The 24,053-nt window shown below is 39.8% G+C and overlaps 1 pseudogene across 1 annotated transcript; it reads right to left on the reverse strand.

Moving 5' to 3' along the window:
- Positions 1 to 8,965: 8,965 nt before the first annotated feature.
- Positions 8,966 to 23,436, reverse strand: LOC308632772 (uncharacterized protein C2orf78-like; annotated as a pseudogene). The gene is made up of 4 exons: positions 23,430 to 23,436; positions 19,609 to 20,072; positions 11,115 to 11,412; positions 8,966 to 10,286 (listed from the first exon to the last, which is right to left on the reverse strand). The product of its transcript is annotated as an uncharacterized protein C2orf78-like (transcript).
- Positions 23,437 to 24,053: the final 617 nt, after the last annotated feature.

A 24,053-nucleotide genomic window follows, 5' to 3' on the forward strand; every position in this document is an offset into this window, starting at 1 on the left:
GACTCTTAAGGCTATTTATTCTTTCGTTCAGTTTATTCATTTGTTAATTCAACCTTTTAACAAATATTTCTCAGCCATCTCTTCTGTATAAGACACCAATAATCTTACTTATACGTTTTATTTCCCAAATGAAACTTAAACTTTTAACTAAGTTAAAAGTGTGAATTCAATACTAAAAAATAATGACAGCTGGGCATGATGGTGCACCCTTGTAATATAAGCAATTCAGGTTGCTGATAAAGGAGGATTGCAAGTTCAAAGCCAGTCTTGGCAACTTAGCAAGACTCTACCTCAAAATAAAAAATACAGAGAGCTGGGAATGTAGCTTGATTGGTAGAGCACCCCTGGGTTCAAGCCCTAGCACTGAAATATAAAATTACTAAATCATCTTTTATTCCATGTCTGACATCTTACTGAATATATTTATAATTTGGATTTTTAAGAAACTATGCAGATCAGCATTTATGAAATTAGATACTCTTTTACATTGTTGGAAGCATGGAAATTGCTGTACCTTTCTGAAAAGCAGCTAGATTTCATCAAGAAATGCTTATTCTGATCATGCTAAATGAAATAAGCCAAACCAAAATATGAAAGGTTTTTTCTGATAAGTGGATGCTGATTCATAATGAGGGGGGGATAAAGGGACTTTGGATTATGTAGAGGGGAGTGAGGGGAGGGGAGGGGATTTGGGGATGAGAAGGATGGTAGAATGAGATGGACATTATTATACTATATATATGTATGATTACACTACCAGTGTGACTCTGCACAATGTTCAGCCAGAAGAAGGAATAGTTGTGCTCCATTTGTGTACAGTGTGTCAAAATGCATTATGTATAACTAATTAGAACAAATTTTAAAAGTAAAGGTTAAAAAAATGCTCATTCTAGGACTGGAGGTGGTAGAGAACTTGCCTCACATATATAAGATCCTCCTGGGTTTGATCCCTTGCACCACAAAAAATAAAAAGAAAGAAAGAAATGCTCATTCCTTTTCATAGTAATTCCACCAATAAAAATAGATTTGCAAATTTTCTTCACAATATTATCTATAGTAGCAAAAATTTCAAAGTGGCCTTATATGCTCAAATATAGGGGAATGATTAAATAAATTAATACAAATACATATATTTGTTATGTACTCATTAAAAATGATCTTCACTAATGTTTTGAAATAATATTTTAAAGACATAAGTAAATGCTCACAATGTCATTTTGTACAAAAAGATATGAAATAGTGTATTTTATATATTCTCCATTTTGAAATAATATAGGCTCTTTTATATTTACACTGAAAAATCATCAGAATGTTAACAGTGTTTATCCCTAAAGGGTAGAACATGTTTATGAGTTGTTGTTTTTTTTCCTTAGTTCTTTCTGTATTAAAAAATAAAAAAGGCATATTAATTTAGGGCTGGGGATGTAGCTCAGTTGGTAGAGTGCTTGCTTTTCATGCACAAGGCCCTGAGTTCATTCCCCAGCACCACAAAAAAGCCACATCCCACAATAAAGTTATACTACTTTAAAATAAATAAATAAAGCACTCTCTCCCCTTCTCTCCCACCCCATTCCCTTCTTTAAAAAGAAAGAATTTAAATCAATTTTTTGATACTAAAAGAAGATGTTTTAAGCAAATTGTTATCGTAGCATACCCAAACTTGACTAAAGCAGTTTTACTTAAACTGGGGTTATATTTCAGTATCTGTAAAGTGTATATATATACTTAAAGTGAGAGATATTTGGGGGCTGGGACTGTAGCTCAATGGTAGAGGGGGAAAAAGAGAGAAACAGAGCTCTTTACAGTTGATGATTTAAGTGCATGCCTAGGTATGGAACTAAGTATGGACTGAATGATTCAATAATAGATAGACTATTGTGAAATTGACAAACAACAATCATGGTATCCCACAAGATACCTCATTATTGGTTTGGTAATTTCTTGGGTCAGCTCTATTGTATTCATGTATTGGTTGTTTTTTCCCCCATCCATTTTCATAGCTGGCTAGGTACATGGCAGTTTGATCTGTTTGTTACATTCATTTCACACTTACCCAAAGGTGTGCCCTATGCTTGTGAAACTGTTTTTTGTTGTTGTCGGGGTTTTGTTTGTTTGTTTTGTTTTGTTTTTAAGTTTTAGGTGGACACATTTTACATTTATGTGGTGCTGAGGATCGAACCCAGTTCCCTGGGGGAGATATATACCCCTTTCCAATTCCCTCTTTTTGTTTTAATAAGTACATTTTAATAGTTTAATGAGCTCCTTCAACTATGCCTTGTCCCTGTGGATTGTATGGGATTCCTGTTATATGAGTAATGCCAAATGATCAGCAAAATTGTTTAAAAGAGGTAGAAGTATAACCAGGAGCATTATCTGTTTTAAACTGTTTTGGAACGCCCACAGTGGCAAAATTTTGTAACTAATGAGCTATAATATCTTTAGTTTTTTCTCCGGCATGAAGGGAGCCCATCAAAAATCCGGAAGAAGTATCAACTGTAACATGGAAATATTTTAATTTTCCAAATTCTGGCAAGTGTGTGACATCCATCTGCCAAATATGGTTAGGTATTAATCCTCTAGGATTGACTCCAAGATTAACTTGTGCTAGAAAGGTCACACAATTTTGACATTGTTTTATTATTCGTTTAGCTTGTTCCTTAGTTATTTTAAAATGCTTTTGTAAAGTATTAGCATTGACATGGAACCTTTTATGAAAATTTGTAGCTTCTTCTAGTGTAGAAAAAAATAGGTATGTCATGTGTAGTTTTATCTACTAAATCATTGCCCAAACTAAGGGCTCCAGGCAATCCTGTATGTGCCCTGATATGTCCTATAAAGAATGGATCTTTTCTGTCCCAGATTAGACTTTGTATAGTGGAAAACAAAGAGAAAAAAGTAGAGGAAGGGGAGATCCTACCAGCATCTTCAAGGGATACTATAGCATTAACTATATGCTGACTATCAGAAAATAAATTAAATACAGAATCTTTAAACATCACAAAAGCTTGTAGTACTGCATTAAACTCTACCTTTTGAGCTGATTGTTTGGGTACTAAAAATGTAAAAGTTTGATCAGGGGTAACTTCTGCTGCTGTACCATTATTTGACCCATCAGTGAATATATTTGGAGTATTCATGATAGGTGTTTTTCTTGTCATTTTTGGAAAAACTACAGGATGTGAAGACCAAAAAGACAATAAAGGATTAGATCGTAAGTGGTTATCAAATGAAACATTAGATTTACACATGATTATTGCCCAAGTATTTAACTCATTAGCTAACTCATCAATTTGATTCATAGTATATAGAATAATAATTTTATTGGGAGAAATTCCAAACACTCCCTTTGCTGCTTTTATTCCTTTGAGTATTAATTGTCCTACAGCCTCAGGATACCTAGTAAGAATAGTGTTAGGAGAATAAGATAAATGTATCCACAATAATGGACCTTCTTGCCAAAATACTCCTGTAGGAATATTTTTTGTTGGTAGTACAATAAATAATAAAGGTAAACATATCAATTCTATCCAAATGCATATTTTCCATATATGTTTTAATGATTTTTAATGCCTTTCTTTCTTCAGGCGTTAACATTTGGGGTGAATTTGGATCTGATAGATCTTTTAGGATATCAAATAAAGGTCCTAACTCTCCTGTTGATATGCCTAGATGAGGCCTTATCCAATTTATGTCTCCTAATAACTTTTGAAAGTTGTTAAGTGATTTGAGTTGATCTACTCATATTTGAATTTTTGGTGGACGGACCATGGTTGAGGATAATAGAACTCCTAAATAATTAATTGGAAAATTTAATTGTACTTTATCTATTGCTATCTCTAGATTATAATTTTTTAATATGTTTGTAAGTGTGGCATAACATTCTAGTAATTTGTTTTTATCTTTGTGTGCTAATAATACATCGTCCATATAGTGAAATATTTGTAGTTCAGGATTTTGATTTCTAAGTTGCTGGATTGCTCTGTTAACATAAATTTGACACATAGTTGGGCTGTTAGCCATCCCTTGAGGGAGTACCTTCCATTCATATCTCTAATCAGGACCTTCATGATTCAGAGCAGGGATAGTAAATGCAAAACGTGGACTATCCTCAGGATGAATTGGAATTGAGAAAAAACAATCTTTAATATCTATAGCTAAAACATACCAGGTTTTTGGCAAAGCAGACAATTGGGGAATCCCCAATTGAGCAGATCCCATAATAACCATCTCATTATTAATGGCTCTTAAATCTTGCAATAATCTCCATTTACCAGATTTCTTTTTAATGGCAAAAATGGGAGTATTATGGGAAGATATGGAAGGTTGTATATGTCCCTCCGCTAATTGTTGTTTGACCAGGTCATGGGCAACTTGTATCTTTTCTTTAGTCAGTGGCCACTGAGGAACTCATACTGGTCTTTCTGATTTCCAAGTAATTTTTATTGTCTCAGTGACCCCTTCTGAAAACCCAATCCATGTCTATCTGTTCCTTGATCTATTTGTATTGGTGCCACTATACTTTGTCCTTTTTCTCCTAATCTTTTTCCTTTCCTAAAACCTTGTCTAGCCATAATAGTGGGTGCATTTGAATTGATGTTATATGTTAATGTCAAACCTAATTGATCTAGGACATCTCGTCCCCATAAATTTATAGGAAGATGATCCAATACATATGGTCGTATAGTTCCTTCACATCCTTCAGGATCCTTCCAATCTAATACCATTGCACTTCTATGGGGATTAGTCGCCACTCCTAGGCCTCAAAGCGTTTGAGTGGCTTGTTGTAATGGCCAATGTTTTGGCCATTCTTGACTAGATATAATGCTAAGGTCTGCACCTGTATCCAGTAGCCCATTAAATTTATGTCCTTGAATATTTAGTTTCAGCATGGGGTGAGAATCTAAATTTAAAGAAAGCGTTGCCCAATCTACACCTGTGAAGCCTAATTCCCCCGGAACCTCTTTCTATAGTACGGCTGGAAAATTTATCATGCAGGCTGGGTATTATTAATAACTGTGCTATTATATCTTCTGGTGAAATTACTGATATACCCCTTAGAGAACTGGCTATAATTTTTATTTCACCTTCATAATCGGGATCAATTACCCCAGGACTTATCATAAGTCCTTTTAGAGTAGAAGAACTCTGTCCCAATAATAAGCCTACTGTTACTTGGGGAAGAGGTCCTTTTACCCCTGTGGGAATGATTTGAACTCCCGTCTCTGGAGTTAGTACTGATCTGGCGGAGGCACAGATGTCGAACCCTGCGCTCCCTCTGGTTTGTCTGATGAGGGATCTGATGGACAATGTGTCCTGGGCACTACCCTGATGGGGTTGCTGGGTTCTTCCAGTGCTCCGTATATTTGTGGTTTTGGGCCCCGGAGCATTGGGCCCCCCTGTCCATTTTTTGGCAATGGATGCCTTTCTCCATGATATCGTGGATAAACACCTGGTCCTTGTTCGTTTTTTGATAATGGAGTACCCTCTATGGTGGTTTGAGAACGGCACTCATTAGCCCAATGTCTCCCTCTACAGCATCATGGGCAAATACCCGGTATTCTACTCCTTTGATACCTAGTTTTGTTAAACCCTCCTTCTATGAGGCAATTCCTTTTAAAATGTCCTGTTTGTTCACAATTGTAGCATGTTTTTGGCCTGGCATCTAAAGCCTGTTTTACTGCAGCTGCCACAATTTGCCCTTGTTCATTAATGTCTCTGGCATTTAAGCCTTTTTACTGCAGCTGCCACAATTTGCCCTTGTTCATTAATGTCTCTGGCATCTAAAGCCTTTTTACTGCAGCTGCCACGACTTGCTCTTGTTCATTAATGTCTCTACATAATTTAATATATGTGTTTAAATCTTCATGTTTATATGGTCTAATGATATCTCTGCACCAACGATTCGCTTGGTCACAAGCCACTTGTTTTATTAATGGCATTGCTTGTTCTGTATTCCCCAAAACTCTGGTAGCTGTTTGAATAAGCCTATTTACAAATTCAGCGTAAGGTTCATTAGCTCCTTGTATTACCTTAGATAATTGACCTTGTAAACCTTCATGTCCTTGTAAAGTCTTCCATGCCCTAATCGCCTCTACAGCAATTTGTGAGTATACGCCAGGATCATATTCAATTTGTTGCTGCTGATCCTCATAAGGTCGCTTTCCTAACAACACATCTAAATTTCTCTGAGGATAACCAGCTGCTGCATTTTGCCTAGCCGTCTGCTTGCAAAATTCCTCATTGGCAACCTTCCATAACAGGTACTGACCTCCATTTAGCACAGCTTTACACATATTAGCCCAATCTGCTGGCATCATGTTCAAGTTGTTAATGGATTCGACCAAGCTTACAGTGAAGGGTTCTTGAGGACCATAGGTTGTTACAGCCTCTTTTAGCTGCTTCACTGTTTTGAAGTTTAAAGCATGGTAAATTCACTGCCTTCCTACCTCAAATACAGGGCATGTTAATACTTGAGATCCTGTCTCAGGATCCCAACTATCAACTGCGGGGGTTGGGAGCCTCCCAGCATATGGAGATGGTGCTGTTGATTGGACACTTATGCCCTCTGGTGATAGAATGGTGTTAGTAGCAGTCTCCTGTAGAGGTGGTGCTGTTGGTTGGACACTTACGCCCTCTGATAGAAAGGTGTTAGTAGCAGTCTCCTATTGTAACATTTCCCCTAATGGCTTTTTCTGCTCTAAACTTCCTTCCTCTGTCTGACTAGCTTGAAAGACCTACTCTTTTACTTGAATCTTTTCCTCTTTCTGACTAACTTGAGAGACCTTCTCTTTTACTTGAATCAATATGTCTTCTCCTTCCTCTACCTTTGTCTGAATTGAAGGCTTTGGACTAAGCAAACCAGATACGAACGTCCACAATGGCAATGTGCCAACTGGCAGAGTCCCTGGGTTGTTCTTTTCTATTCTTTTTAAATCATTAAATCTATTCATTTTAAATCATTAGATCATTAGTGAAGTGTCAGAGTGATACTGGCCTTGTGTGTGAATGTTAATCGAAGAGGTGCCTCTCTGTTGCCCTGGTGCATGACTGTTGGGTAAATGATGATTTATTCCAGGCCATGATCTGAGTGGGCCTCATACTGCTGTAGTTCACTTGGCCAAGTCTCAGGTTATCAGCTGCCCTCAGGATACCTGTGAACCCTTGCAACACCTCTGGTAGATTCCCCATGTTTTCTATTCACCTTTCCCAGCTGGGATCTTCAGTGACTCAAATATGCTGGAATATGCCATGAATCTCATTTTGTAAAATGCCTCTCAGGTAGGTCATAAGACCTAGGCCATTCTCCATGAGAGCTTTTGCTTTGATTTTTGAATTTTTTCTGGTCAACATGAACCCATCTTCTGACATCTTCGAGTTGCTTCACTTTTTATGCTTTTAAACCTACCCTCAAACTTTGTGTTTTACTACCACCATTATGCCTATTCCTGATTCTTCCAGTAAGCTCATAAATCTCTCTCTTTGTTGGATCATATTCCTTCCTCTTTCATCAATTCCTAGCCTTTACCCATGTTATCCTAGCCAAGTTTTAGTTCCTTTCTTCTCATGCAGACTGTGATCCCCACTTCTACCAAACAATACGAGAATTAGTGGCAATTCAAACTCAGAAGTCGTCTTTGTTACTTATCTATTAATCAATTCCATTACATTTCTTTATTCAATTTTATTGTTTTAAACGTATACCGGTGTAAGTTTTCATACCTCTATGTGGAAAAATATCTGATAGCTAAGTGGTAACAGAAGGCCTCTTTATTATCTGTTAACCAATTCTGTTACAATTCTTTATTCAAATTTGAATATTTATTGGAATAAATAAATTTATACCTACATAACTACATATTTAAAAATATTTTTGTCTATGCAAAACTATGCTCAAGTGGTGCCAGAAAGCCTCTTTTTTACTTACCTCTCAATTCTATTACATTTCTTCATTTAACTATATTAAGTCTTAAAAATGTATAAGTGAATAATCTTGTATCTATGTACCCTCCCCCTCTATATATATATGGAAAACTATTTTGTATTCAAATGATACCATAAGGCCTCTTTATTACTTACCTATTAATCAATCCTATAGCATTTCTTAACTTTATTACATTTTGAACTGATTCTTAATGAATGAAGTTCTATCTATCTATCTATGTATGTATGTATGTATGTGCAACACTATTTGGTACCCATTTAGTACCCAAAAGCCTCTTTAATTTTATGAATTCTCAGTGGTACCAGAAGGCCTCTTTATTATGTATTAATGAGTTATATTACATTTTAAATTTAATTTTATTAAACACTGTATGTGTATCTCTCTATCTACATACATGTGGAAAACTATTTGGTCCTTAAGTGGCACCATGGATCTTAGCAGCTCTTACATTGTGTAGCCATTGTAGCGAGAAATCTCCATGTCTCTTTCCCTCTCAATGAAGCACTGCACTCTCCCGAAAGCAGTGTACTTGGCAGCATTCTCACACTCTTGTTGAGCCTTCTTCTTCATGGCTTCCCGCTCTGGCCTCTGCTGATTGGTAATGGGAGTTGATATTACTTGCCCAGTAACATTGGGTTTTCTCCATGGAATTGGTTGTAAGGCAAAGTCTTGGAGTAGAGATTGGTTTTGAGACTTGGGCAAATGTGACTTGGGCTTGGTTTCAACAGTGGGAACAGGTTGCCACTGGAGAGAGGTGCAAGATGATGTTTTGTAGGGTGCAGGCCTAGAAGGAGCAGACTAAGGGACAGTAGGCTGGGTAGAAGCAGTCAAAACAGACTGATTGGCATGGGTCAAAACGGGCTGAGCTTGTTTGGCAGGACACATCCAAGATGGGTTGGCAGTAGCTGGTTGGGATTGGTTGACTGCTATAGGTTGAGCTAAGCTAGCAGGGCCATCCTGGGCAGGGTAAAACCCAGTGGGTCTCCCTGAGGCCAGAGACTGTGGCCTCCGTTTGATTACTTGTCAAGGTGGAGGTTTCTCCAGGGTCAGAAAAGGCAAAGGTACCAATTTTACCTTCCCAGGTGGTGGAGGCTCATAAATGGATGGAGAGGGACCCTCTCCTTCAGAACTGATATCTGGGTTTTGGGCTTTAACTTTGTGTTTTCTCAGGACCGTTAACCGTCAGCCATGGGTGGGGGTCTTGGGTACTGCCTGAGTTTCCCGGGGCCTGGGAGGAAGAGAGCCCAGTTTTCTTATCGTTCTGCTTCCCCAGTGCTTGGAAAAACTGCACCGACTCCAGCATGTGCATGCCGAGACAGCTCCGAGGCTTTTTAAAGGTCTCTTGGCAAAGCTCAGGTTGGTTCCACTTCCACTTCATCTTGGGCACGGTTGGCTTCTCTTCTGCCTTGACCTTATTGCCTGGCTTCTTCCTCTCCTTGGCTTTCCTGGGGTTGTTTACTCTGGTCCTCTTGGTCTTTTCCTGCCCATGGACCTTAGCCTTGCTGTTCCTGCTTGATGCAGCTTTCTGAGGTTTGCTGATAGAGTGCTTAGGCTGTGTGCACAAGGGCCCCTGCTACTGTCTGCATCCCTGTGAGCAACTTCTCCTTCTTATGAGCACTGTTGGTTCCTTGGCTGCATTTTGGCCTGAGGAGTTCCATGAAGACACTCTGAGGCTTTATGTTTGTTGTTCCTCACTGGATCACTAGGACTTTTTATGACACTTGTGAATTCCTGCCCCTGATTCACCATGATGTCTCTGGTGTCATTGGATTTTGTTGTTGTGGGACTTTCAAGTTGGTCAAAGTCTTTCAAGGAACTGAAAAGCTCAGGAAGGTAAATATCCCCCAGCAGTGCAGTGAGGTCTGCAAAACCACTGCTAGATTCAATCCCATTTTCAAGTGTGCCTTGGTCCTCAAGACTCAGGCTCTTCTTTCCCAGATGGATAATTTCAGAATGTGGCTTCTCCTCTTGGTCCAGAGGACCAATGGAGGCCAGAAGCTGGTGGATTTCAGGGATGTCTAAAGGGAGTAGTGGAGGATCCTGGTTCTCTGTGGCAATCTGGTAGGCATCCAGTGACTCTGAGAGCATAGTTTACTCTCACACAAATTCTTAATCTCTGTTTGTTTTTGGCTTTGATTTGGAGGCAATGCCAAGAAATCAGAACAACTCTGGACTAGAGTTATTATGGAAATGTCCCCAAGTTCAGTTTGTGAGTTTTTCTCAACTATTTGGCTTTTTCTGTTTTTGCAGGTGTACAAGAATTCCAGAGGCTGTGGCAGACAAAATGTCTGACTTGGAGATTGCAATCCCAAGGAAGCCTCCGTCTCTAGGGAAGTTTCCATCACTGCAAAGAAAGGAATCAAGGATGATGGTAAGTAAGATGCTCCTCTTGCCCAGCAATGCACTAATCAGGGAATCTGTGGACTGTGGATAAGGCATTTCTATTAGCTTTTTTTAAGGACTGCAGACTAGTCTCTGTTAGGAGGTGCCTGTTAGTTACAGGTGATCACTTGATGACACAGTTTTGTGCTTACACATCATCATGGCAGCATGGCTCACTGGTAGAGCATTGTCTGCTCTGTGTGGAAATGCACAAAAACAGTTTTATGAAGTCTCTTTCTCATATAGGGGTCTCTTAATTCTCTCTACTCTCCCCGGAGTATAAGAACACTTAGCACCATGAACTAGGAGAGCGTGGAGCTCTTGCTCATGAAATATATGTGAAAGGACAGATTTTTTGACCCCTGCTTTGGAGAGCATCACTGCATACAAAGTTTAAGTCCTGAAGCAAATTAAGGAAAAATTATATTGTCACACCCTTGTATGTTTTGCAGTATCTTTCTAAGAGATCAAATAAAATCAGGGAAATAAATTTATAATGTTGTGGTGTAGGGGGACTGATCCGCAAAAATTGTGACATGATCCGCAAAAATTGTGACAAGTAGCCTCCTTCAGTGTCCTGGAGGTCTCTTAAGTGCATCCTGGGTGGCCATTATGGTGTCCTGCATTCTTCTCTTACAGAGTCTGAAAATATGGAGTGCTAAACAAGGATGGTGGTTAAAGTTTCAGGACTTAAATACTACAGGTCTGTGGACCCACAGCTACCAGTTGCAATCTGGACCCTCAATTGAGTGCTAATCTGACCCTTCCCCTTCTTGCTGATTGTACTCACCTTGAAAAATATTTTCTGTAATAGGTTGAGCGAATACCGAGCAGTAGATCCCAGGGTTAGAGACTGATCGTAGAGCATTTGTGGGCTGAACCTTCTGCAGCACTGTCACCCTTTCTGGTTGAGGGGCAGTGGCACTACTTCCTGCATATGGCACAGAGCCATAGGATTGCAGACAGGGACCGTGTTCTCCAGAGAGCAGATTCCCCAGAGTGTTTTGATCATAGTAGTAGACCTGGCTTCCTTCTTCGTAGGAAAGTGAGAGGGTATGTCCCTGATTTGGAATCTGAGATGGTGTCTTCTGAACAAGCCTGGCATATAGTCATGGACACACAGAAACCATGACATTGGTTTCAGAAGTTTTTTCATATTGGGATGCCATAGTCATGGAGGAACCTGCTATGTCCTGGTCAGTGAGAATCAGATTAAAGTCCCTGAGTGAAGAGGAGCTCTTTTCAGCACATCCTGGGGTATACCACTCAGAAACACTTGGATAGGAGGCCGGTGCCGTGGTGATCTGTTTCTGGCTAGTAATCCCAGACACCTTGGCTGTACTAGAATGTTGATAAAGGTAGGCACTGCCCGTGAGTGGCTGGAAGGAGGTGCCACAGGTTGAGGGCAGTAACCATGCTGAAGTGGCAGCTGGAGCAGAGGCTCTGGAGAGGTTGCAGACACTTCGTATCAGGGAAGCTGCATTGGTCATCACAGGAAGAGAGAGCTGCAGAGAATGTGCAGTTCCATGTAAAGAAGAATTTTGGAAATTTTCTGTAGGAAGAAAGAGAGTGGTGAAAATGTGATGAGACTGAGAGATTCTTATGATATCTCTGGACGAATATCATCCTAAGGTTGTGGCAGTCAGGAAGCCTCCAATACCAGAAATCATTGAGATACCCCAAATCAAACCATTTAATATGGCTGCAAGTGTGGGAGCAGTTTGGTACTCTTGTGATCAGGTGTCTTTTCTGTCCAATTGGGCACAGTAGACCCAAGTGATCTGCTTCACTCATTGTTCCCTAAAAGCATCCTTCTCTCTGCCCTCTCTTTCCTTTGAGTGGGCCATAGTATTAACTTATGAACATGCCCTAAAGCTGAAGCATTTTAGGACTTTGAGTACACTTAACATTAAAAGTTTGTAAGTGAGGAAAACGGAGGCTCAGATAAGTAAGATTGATTTGTTCAGTATCAGTACCAGGTCATAGAAAATTACTCCCTTGTCTGGACTCTGTGCTCTAGACAAAGAGCACAAGACAGGGAAATAGAATTTTATTTTTCCCTCTTCATAGAAAACAGTCCTGGTATCACCACTGTTATCTTTCGCGTCTCATTTTGCTTGTGCAGCTCATCTGCCATTTTCTAGAGTTTACTTGTACCATTCAGATGGTATATTTAATGGGTCTTTCTTTACCCTGTTTAAGCCTGGCTTTTGATCCTACTTCAAAATGACTACCTGAGAGTAAGTTTCTCAAAAAATGCTTTCTGGGAGAAAAATGTTATTTAAACTCTATGAGCTTCAGGTTACTTATCTGGAGGGTGATTACAATAACACTAAGAGTGATAATTCATCCATGAATCAAAATCTTATATTACTTAAGTTTCATATAAAGGAATATGTAGCATGTTCTGGAAAGACAGAAAGGCAAAAATGAAAAACATCATATAACTAAAAATAACGCATAGATACTGATGAAAACTTGGAAATGTAGCAAATTTACTAGCAAATGAGGACCTGTTATCATGCATAAAATATTATGAAAGTGAATGTTTCTAGTCTATTTTCCTGAATACTCTTAACCAAAACACTGCCCACCGTTGAAGATGATTTTAAATGAATTTCTATGCAGTACATATAGGCAGAGAAACTCTATCAGCCAATATAAGCAGCAAAATTAAGTAAAAGTGAACATATAGGTAGCCACAATGTATGTAGCTACCTATTTCAAAAACAGTGTTATGAAGCCAGCTGCAGTGGCACATACCTGTAATCTCAGCTACTCAGGAGCCTGAGGCAGGAGGATTGCAAGTTTGAAGAAGGCCTTGGCCATTTATTGAGACACTGTATCAAAATAAAATTTTAGAAGGGCTGGGGCTGCAGCTCTGTGGTAGAGCTCTTGTCTCCTACATGTGATGCACTGGGTTCAATCCTCAGTACTACATAAAAATGAATAAATAATTATATTGTGTCAATAAAAAAGGGGGAGTGCTGGGGATGTAGCTCAGTAGTAAAGTGTCCCTAGATTCATTCCCTGGTACCGCAAAAAAGCAAAATTCAAACCATTCTCTTTCCCATCACATGCAATAAAGCAAAAACTAAAGCAAAAGCCCACTATGAATGGTGGGGTGGGCCTGTGGTCCCAGCATTCAGGAGGCTGAGGCTGCGGGGTTGTTGGAGCCCAGGAATTCAAAACCACCATGGGCAATATAGCAAGATCTTATATGAGGACCTCAACAAAATGTGCTGGGGATGTAGATTGTGGTAGCATGCCTGCCTAGCATGAATGAGACCCTGCATTTCAATTTCTGCATTCATTTCCCAGCACTGGAAAGAAGAAAGAAAGGAATGAGAGAAAGATAGGAAGGAAAGAAGGAAGGAAGGAAGGAAGGAAGGAAGGAAGGAAGGAAGGAAGGAAGGAAGGAAGGAAGGAAGGGTATTTTGGCCAAGTAGAGAATGAAATAAGAAGTGTAAATTAATTTCATCACTGTGCTTTTTCATATTCCTCTAAATATTACCCACACTAAGTTAATGATATGAATTTTACTTGAAGATATTTCAATTAATATAAAAAACATTTTTTTGATAAACATTTCAGTTAAAAAAAACAGGAAAAATGCTTGAATATGGTCATGAAATTTACATTTGTCCTCAAAATCTAGTTTATAATCATGTTTAACAGGAATATGTTGACTCTAAAGTCTGAAAAAGACACATCACCACTAGAATATCATAATACATTTAAATCTAATTTTTTTATGGTTACTGGTGCTGGGAAGTGAACCCAGGGCTTCCCACATGCTAAGCATGCACTCCGCCACTGATCTACATCCTCAGCCCATATAGAACAACCAATTAGAGGGGCTGGGGCTGGGGCTCAGTGTTAGAGAGCTCGCCTAGCACATGTGAGGCACTGGGTTCATGCCTCAGCTCCACATATAGATAAAGGAATTGTGTCCAACTGCAACTAAAAATACATATTTTAAGAGAAAGAAAACCCAAAAAGACTTCATAAAATTATTTTAGATAAATGTGGAATTCGAGATGTGGAAGTTGAATTTTTGTCCCTCTTTTGGTTTTTAGGTTTAAAAACCATTATTGTCTCTTTATAGGTATTCTTTTAGAGAGTGAACTCTTGGAAAACTACCTGTCATACAAAGGAATTCGTCCTTCTGATGCATGTTAGGGAACATCAGTTTTTCAAAATCCATGTAGCCCAGAAATCAGAGTAAAGTAGGACATGGAGAATGCAGTTGCCCCAGCCCTGTCTATACCCACTTTTATGACATGTTTGTATGAATAATCATTTCTAAAACATACTTCTAAAATGTTCATTTTCAAACTGTCAACATGATCGGTATTCAAAAAGGTCATAGAAAAACTGTAACAGCCAAGTGTGACTTTTCTGATAAACTGCTTATCCCAGTGATACCCTAATTCAAGTCTTAGTTTCCTTGCTAGTCCATTTTTTTTTTTATTACTCAGCTTTATTTTTTTATTTTTTTTTAAAGAGAGAGTGAGAGAGGAGGGAGAGAGAGAGAGAGAGAGAGAGAATTTTTAATATTTATTTTTCAGTTCTCGGCGGACACAACATCTTTGTTGGTATGTGGTGCTGAGGATCTAACCCGGGCCGCACGCATGCCAGGCGAGCGCGCTACCGCTTGAGCCACATCCCCAGCCCCTTGCTAGTCCATTAATCTAAACATTCTCTAAACCAGCCTCTATGAAGATTCACTCTATGCTGTCTGTTGGTTTAAATAAATCTTTGCTTTTCTTCCACATCCATCCCAACCAACTTCCTTTATCTTGAGAACATCATGCTCTTCGTCTCTTTTATTCTGACATTTTCTTCTCCCTTATTTTTATATTTTCTTCCTCCACCGAGTTCCTGTTGCCTTGTGCTTAAACAATCACAAACTTGCTTCCCCAAGAACATCTGCCTCCTTACATCCCTGTCCTCCTGCTCCCCTCTCCATATTTCTCTTTTCACCTAGTGTAAACAGAAAACTTTCAAATATGTGAATGTCCCTTTTATGAACAGCACTAAATTTGAAATACTGAAGTGGAAATCTTGGTGGAGGGAGACTTTTTCAGGAAACCTCTTGGTTTCCACCCTGCCTAGGATTTGTCTCTTTCAGTTGAAACAAACACAACCATGAAAGCTCACTTCATTCTCTATAAACATGTCCCTCAAGAGTCAATATTAGGAAACAAAGGGATGAGAGCATGGGTAGTCTATTATCCTTCTGTAGAAGAAAACAGATGTTGTGAGAGATTTAAAGATGGTCCAGTCCCATACCTAGTACATGTCAAAGTCAAAAGTGAAATTAGGTGTCCAGATTTCTAGTTCCATTCTTTCTTCTATTATTCTAAGTTCTTTTCACTCCGTTACTAAATTTAGGCAGGTAAAAGTGTAATGAAATGCTTTAAAAAGATTCTTTCCTTACATGTCAAGGTCAGAGAAGCGGTCACATCAATTGCAATACAAAGGATGAGGAGACCACCCCAGAGGTTGTGAGGGTGGCTGAGGCTAGAGAATGTATGTTTTCCAATACGGAGTTCACTGGACACTGTTTACTGGCCACTGGCTATTCTGATGATTGGTTACTGGTCATTGGTCACTTGCGATGATCCAAATTTGTTTACAACTAATTGTATGGCCAGCCTAAGCTTCTAGCAGATGGTAGTAGGTTTGGTGAGAGAATGATGTCACAAAACTGTCAGTTTAAAAGTATGAGGTAGCCAATAGGGCTGTCAGATTCCCACACTTAACAGCCATTCAAACTCAAAATTCCTGTTTATTTTCTATTATTAAGTTTTAAAAGTATATTGGAATGAGTACATATTCATAGGTCTATGAGGACAAATGTTTGATAGCCAAGTGCTAACACAAGGCCTCTTTATTATCTATTAACCAATTCTATGGAATTTCTTCATTCAATTTGACTAAACTTTAAAAATATATTAGAATGAATTCATTTGTATCTTTGTATCTACATATTTATAAAATTTGTATCTACACTTGTGGAAAACTATGTGATGCCCAGGCAATACCAGAAAGCATCTTTATTACTGATCTCTCAAACAATACTTTTACATTTCTTTATTCAACTGTATTAAGTCTTAAAAATATATAAGTGAACACGTTTGTATCTATGTACCTCTCTGTATATAAATGTGCAAAACTATTTGGTATTCAAATGGCAATATAAAGCCTCTTTATTACTTACCCTCTAATCAATACTATAGCATTTCTTTATTAAACTATATTACCTTTTCAAATATGAATAAATTTTCATCTATCTATCTATGTGTATATGAGAACACTATTTGGAACCCATGTGGTCCCCAAAGGCCTCTTTATTATATATTAGTGAATTATATTACATTTCTCTATGTAATTTTATTAAACTTTGAAAGCATCTGAGAATAAATAAATGTGTATCACTCTATCTATATACATGTGGAAAACTATTTGGTCCCTAAGTTGCACCACTGATCTTTGCAGCTCTTACATTATGTAGCCATAGTAGCGAGAGATCTCCATCTCTCTTTCCCTCTCAATGAAACACTGCACTCTCCCCATTGCAGTGTACTTGGCAGCATTCTCACGCTCTTGTTGAGCCTTCTTCTTCATGGCTTCCCGCTCTGGCCTCTGCTGTTTGGTGATGGGAGTTGATAGTACTTGCCCAGGAACATTGGGTTTCCTCCATGGAATTGGTTGTAAGGCAAAGTCTTGGAGGAGATATTGGTTTTGAGGCTTGGGTGGTTGTGACTGGGGCTTGGTCCCAACCCTGGGAACGGGTTGCCAATGAAGAGAAGTACAAGATGATGTTTTGTAGGGTGCAGGCCCAGAAGCAGCAGAGCAAGGGACAGTAGGCTGTTTAGAAGCGCTCACACCTGACTGAATGGCATGAGTCGAAACGGGCTGAGCTGGCTTGGCAGGACGCATCCAAGATGGGTTGGCAGTAGGTGTTTGGGATGTGTTGACTGCCATGGGTTGAGCTGAGCTAGCAGGGCCAGGCTGGGCAGGGTAAGCCCCAGTAGGTCTCTGTGAGGCCAGAGACTGTGGCCTCCTATTGATTACTGGTCGAGGTGGAGGTTTCTCCTGCGTCAGAAAAGGCAAAGGTACCAATTTAACCTTCCCAGGTGGTGGAGGCTCATAAATTAATGGAGGGGGACCCTCTCCTTCAGCACTGATATCTGGATTCTGGGCTTTGACTTGTGATTTCTCAGGACCCTTAACCACCAGCCATGGTTTCATAGCTGGGCATGGACGGGGGTCTTGGGTACTGCCTGAGTTTCCCGGGGCCCGGAAGGAAGAGAGCCCAGTTTTCTTATCATTCTTCTTCCCCAGTGCGTGGAAAACCTGCACCGACTCCAACATGTGCATGCTGAGAGAGCTCCGAGGTTTTTTAAAGGACTCTTGGCAAAGCTCAGGTTGGTTCCTCTTCCGCTTTAGTTTGGGCACAGTTGGCTTCTCTTGTGCCTTGACTTTGTTGCCTGGCTGCTTCCTCTCCTCGGCTTTCTTGGAGTTGTTTTCTCTGGTTCTCTTGGTCTTTTCCTGCCCATGGCCCTTAGCCTTGCTGTTCCTGCTGGCTGCAGCTTCCTGAGCTCTGCTGTTAGGGTGCTTGGCTGTGTGCACATTGGCCCTACTGCTGTCTGCATCCCTGGGAGCAGCTTCTCCTCCTAATGCACATTCCAGGTCCCTTAGCTGCATTTTGGCCTGAGGAGTTCCATGAGGAGACTCTGAGGCTTTATGTTTTTTGTTCCTTTCTAGAAGGATATTTTCAGAATGTGGCTTCTCCTCTTGGTCCAGAGGACCAATGGAGGCCAGAAGCTGGTGGATTTCAGGGATGTCTAAAGGGAGTAGTGGAGGATCCTGTTTCTCCATGGCAATTTGGTAGGCATCCAGTGGCTCTGAGAGCATGGTGTTAATCTCACACAAATTCTTAATCTCTGTTTGCTCCTGGCTTTGATTTGGAGGCAATGCCAAGAAATCAGTAGATCTTTGGACTGGAGTTATTGTGGAAATGTCCCCAAGTTCAGTTTGTGAGTTTTTCTCAAGTATTTGGCTTTTTCTGTTTTTGCAGATGTATGAGAATTCTGGAGGCTGTGGCAGACAAAATGTCTGACTTGGAGGTTGCAGTCCCAAGGAAGCCTCCATCCCTAGGGAAGTTTCCATCCCTGCAAAGGAATCAAGGACGATGGTAAGTAGGATGCTCCCCTTCCCAGCGACACACTATTCAGGGAAACCACCTACTTTGGAGAAAGCATTTCCATTAGCTCTTTTTAAGGACCACTGACAGATATCTGTTAAGAGTTGCGTATTAGTTACAGGTGATCCCTTGAAGTCTTACTTTTGGGCTGGTTCATCACCATGGCAGCATGGGTTTCCGGTAGAGCACTTGTCTCCTCTGTGGGAAACACAGAAAAACTCTTTCATGAAGTCTCTCGTTCTCATATAGGGGCCCCTCAATTCTCTCCACTCTCCCCAGAATGTAAGAACACTTAACACCATGAACTAGGAGAAGGTGGAGCTGTTGCTCATGAAATCAATGTGAATGGTCGGGGGTTTTGGACTCCTGCTTTGGACAGCAACTCTACATACAGAGGTTAAATCCTGCAGTCAATTAAGGAACAATTAAAGTGTCACCCCCTGATATGTGTTGATGTATTTTTCTAAACCAAAGTAAAATTAGGGAAATATATTTATAGTGTGGATGTGTAGCTGGACTGAGTGCAAAAATAGTGAACAGCCGCTTCCTTCCATGTGCTCCTAGAGGTCTCTTAAATGCATTGGTGGCCATTATGCTGTGCTGCATGCTTCTCTTACAGAGTCTGAAAATGGGGACTGCTGAACAAGATTGTGGTTAAAATCTCAGCACTTGAATTCTAGGGATGTGTGGACCCACAGTTACCAGCTGAAAACTGGACCCTCCTTTCGAATGGTAATCTTATTCCTTCCCCTTTTTGCTGTTTGTACTCACCTTGAAAATTTGTTCCTTCTCTACTTGGAGTGGACACAGAGTAGTAGGTCACAGGTGTAGGGACTGATGGTAGGACATTTGTGGGCTGAACTTCCTTCAGCACTGTCACCATTTCTGGTTGAGGGGCAGCGGCACTACTTCCTGCATATGGCACAGAGCCATAGGATTGCAGGCAGGACCAATGTTCTCCAGAGAGCAGAGTCCCCAGAGAGTTATGATCACAGTAGTAGACCTGGCTTCCTTCTTGGTGGGGTAGTGAGAGGCAATGTCCTTGATTTGGAATCTGAGATAGTGTCACCTGGACGAGCCTACCAGATAGTAGTGGATACCCAGGGATCATGACATTGGCTTCGGAAGTTTTGTCATACTGGGATGTCATAGATAGGGAAGAATCTGCTGTATTCTGGTCAGTGACAGTCAGATTAAAGTCCCTGAGTGAAGATGAGCTCTTTTCAGCACTTCCTGGGCTATACCACTCAGAAATACTTGGATAGGGGGCAGGTGCCATGGGCATCTGGTTCTGGCCAGTAACCCCAGATATCATGGCTGTGCTAGCGTGTTGATAAAGGTAGGCACTGCCCATGAGTGTCTGGAAGGAGGTGCCACAGGTTGAGGGCAGTAACCATGCTGAAGTGGCAGCTGGAGCAGAGGCTCTGGAGAGGTTGCAGACACTTCCTGTCAGGGAAGCTGCATTGGTCACCACAGGAAGAGAGAGCTGCAGAGAATGTGCAGTTCTGTGTAAAGAAGAATTTTGGAAATTTTCTGTAGGAAGAAGAGGGTGGTGAAAATATCGATGAGACAGGCAGATTCTTACAATATTCGAGGAACAATGACATCTTATTGTTGTACTAATCAGGAGGGCCCTGATTCCAATAATCATTGAGAGACCCCAAATCATTCCATTTAGGATGGCTGCAAGTACTCTTCTGATTACCTGCCTTTTCTCTCAAATTGGGCACAGAAGTCCCAAGTGGTCTGCTTCACACAGTGTTCCCTATAAGCATCCTTCTACCTGTCCTACCTTTCCTTTGAGCCTGCACTAGTGTTGACTCCTGAATTCGCCCTAGAACTGAAGTATTTTCGAACTCAGAGAAAACCCCAACATTACCAGTTAGCAAATGAGTACACCAAGGGTCAGGGAAGTGAGATTGACTAGTTCAAAATCAGCAACAGATTATGGAAACTTTCTCCCTGGCAGGACTCTTGTTCCAAAGACCAGAAATCTGGAGATACAGAAATTTGTTTTTCCCTGTTCATCAAAAATTGTACTGATATCACCATAGTGATCTTTAGTATCTCCTTTTGTTTGTCCAGGTCACATGATATTTCCTGGAGTTCAGTTTTACCATCCAAATGATAATTTAAGGGTCATTCTTTGCCCTCTTTCAGCCTAACTGCTGATCCTACATGAAAATGACTACCTGAAATTCAGTTTCTCAAGAAATGCTTCTTGAACGAAATTGAAACTTTCTGAGCTTCAGGTTACTCATCTTTAGTGTGGTTATAACAATAACAATAGTGATAATTCATCAATAAATAAAAGTGTCATATTTCATAAGATTCATGTGAGGGCTGAGGTTATGGCTCAGTGTTAGGGCGCTTGCGTAGCACATGCGAGGCCCTGGGTTCAATCCTCAGCACCACGTAAAAATAAATAAAATAAAAGGATTGTCTTTAACTACAACTGATAAATAGATATTACAAAAAGTTTCATTTGGAGGGAGTTACAGTATGTTCTGGAAAGATAGAAGCAAAAGTCAAAAACAGCTCAGAACTAAAAGAAATAACTAGATAGTAACGAACATATGGATATGAGCAAAAGTGAGTGTATATCAAATTTGCTAAGAAATGAGTTCTGTTATCATGCATACAATATTATGAAAGTGAATGTTTCTCTTTGATTTTAGTGAATACTGTTAATCAAAACAAAGCTCATAATTGAAGGTGAGTTTGAATGCATTCTCAAGCAGTACATATAGACAGAGAAGCTATACTAAAAATGTGTGTAATTTGAAGTAAAGTGAACACAAATTTGAAGTAAAGTGAACACAAATTTAAGTAAAGTGAACAGATGGGTAGCCATGTGAAGAAGCGAAAACTAAAGCCAAAACCCAGGATGAATCTGGGCATGGTGTGGTGGGCCTCTGGTCCCTGCACTCGGGAGCCTGAGGCAGTGGGATTGCAGGAAACCAGGAATTCAAAGCCACTCTGGGCAATTGAGCAAGATCCTATCTGAGAAAAGAAATAAAATATCCTGGAGATATAGCTTGTGTAACATGCTTGCCTAGCATGCATGAGACCCTGTGTTCAATCCTCAGAACTGGAAAGAAGAGAAGGAAAGAAGAAAGAAAGAATGAATGAGAGGAAGGAAGGAAGGCATAAAAGGAGCAAGGCAGGGAGGGAAGGAGAGAGAAATGGAGGGAGTGAGGGAACGAAGAAGGGAAGTAGGACAGAAGGAAGAACGAAAGAAATTTTGTACGTACTAGAGAAAAAAACAATAAGTGTAAAGTCATTATTGTTCTTGTTTCTCTTCCTCTAAGGATTACCAACAACAAATGAAAGATATTAATTCCACTAGGTAGATATTTCAATTGATATAAACACATTTTCTGATAATCCTTTTGGTTATTAAAAAAAAACAGAAAAAATGCTTTAACAAAATCATAGAAGCCTAGTTTATTGTCACATTTAGAGAAAAGTCTTGTCCCTAAAGTCTGAGAAAACAATCACAGTATAATAAAATAACAAATTTAAAACAATTTTTGTCTTTTTTTCTGACATTTTTTTCTCCCTTTTATATTAATACAAAAATGTTTGAGCTACCCTACACCCCAGCCCCAAAAAATCATTTGAAATGTAGACAAAACAAAAAATCTTCACATAACTATTTAAATAAACTCGGAATTAGAGATGTGAGCTTGAATTTTTATTCTTATATAGTTCTTTCTTTAGGTTCTTAGATTTAGAAATCATCAATGACTATTTGTATATTGTCTTTTTTAGAAAAAAAAACTGTTGTAAATATGGAAAACAGCTTCACCTTGACAGCTTATATCACACAAAGGATTGTGTCCTTCTGATGCAGGTTTGGACAAAACATTTTTTAGAAATCCCTGTAGTTTAAAAACCAGAACAAAATAGGACATGGTTTGCCATTTCCCCAGCTCTGTCTAGAACCACTTTCTTTGGCTTGTTTGGAGGAAGAATCATTTCTAAAACATATTTCTAACATGTTCATGTTCAAACTGTCAACATCATCTGTGTTGAAAGAGATCATAGGAAAACTGTAACAGCCAAGTGTGACTTTTCTGATAACCTGCTTACCCCAGTGATACCCTAATTCAAGTCTTAGTTTACTTGCTGGTCTGTTAATCTAAACATTCTCTAAACCAGCCTCTGGGAAGAGTCACTCTATGCTGTCTGTTGGTTTCAATAAAATCTTTGCTTTTCTCTCACATCCATCCCAACCAACCTCTTTTTTTCTCAAGAACATCATTCTCTTCATCTCTATTATTCTAACATTTTCTTCTCCTTTATTTTTATATTTTCTTCGTCCACCGAGTTCCTGTTGCCTTGTGCTTAAACAGTCACAAACTTGCTTCCCCAAGAACATCTGCCTCCTTACAGCCCTGTCCTCCTGCTCCTCTCTCCCTATTTCTCTTTTCACCTAGTTTAAATAGAAAACTCTCAAATATGTGAATGTCCCTTTTATGAACAGCACTAAATTTGAAATACTGAAGTAGAAATCTTTGTGAAGGGAAAGTGTTACAGAGGAAACCTCTTGGTTTCCACCCTGCCTAGGTTTTGTCTCTTTCAGTTGAAACAACACCACCATGAAATCTGATTTCATTCTCTAAAACATGCCCCTCAAGATGCAAGAAAAGTAAGGGACCAGAACATGGGCAATCTGTTATCCTCATGTAGCAAATCAGGAAACAGATTTTGTGAGAGTAAACTAGTCCAGTTCTATACCTAGTACATGTCAAATTCCCAATGAAGTTAGGTGTCCAGATTTCTAGTTCCATCCTTTCCCCTATTATTCTAAGCTCTTTTGACTCCATTAGTAAATTGAGGCAGGTAAAAGTCTAATGAAAAACTTTCAAAAGTTTCTTTACTCACCTGACATGGTCAGAGAAGAGGTCACATCAATTGTAGATACAAAGGATGAGGAGACCACCCCAGAGGATGTGTGGGTGGCTGAGGCTAGTGAATGCATGTTTCCCAGTATGGAGTTCACTGGTCACTGTTTACTGGCCACTCTAATGACTGGTTACTGGTCACTGGTCACTTGCGATGATTCAAATTTATTTACAACTACATGGCAAGCCTAAGATTCCTGCAGGTGGCAGTAGGTTTGGTGGGAGAATGATGTCACAAACCTGGCCGTTTAAAGGTATGAAGTAGCCAATAGAGTGGTCAGACTCGGAAGGAGAAGGTGGGATTGGGTGGGGAAAATGACAAGAGAGTTGATTGGGTGGAGAAAGTGACAGGAAAGTTATAATAGAAACTAAATGGCTCAGTTCTGGTAGGTGAGCCCTGCAGGAGGGACATAATGGGCTCACCCCATGGCTCCCCTCCCCCAGGCTCTTCTGTTAGGGATATCATCTCTGTGTTCCTCTTAAATGTTCATTAATATATTATGAATATGTTATAAATTATGTTTCACAGTATAAGAGGTAATAGTGATACATTATTCTGTTAACATATTCAGTTAATATCCCTGGAGATGGAAGAAAGAGACAT

The sequence above is a fragment of the Spermophilus citellus genome (assembly GCF_964194105.1).
Source record: "Spermophilus citellus genome assembly, chromosome: 13".
Taxonomy (NCBI): Eukaryota; Metazoa; Chordata; class Mammalia; order Rodentia; family Sciuridae; genus Spermophilus; species Spermophilus citellus.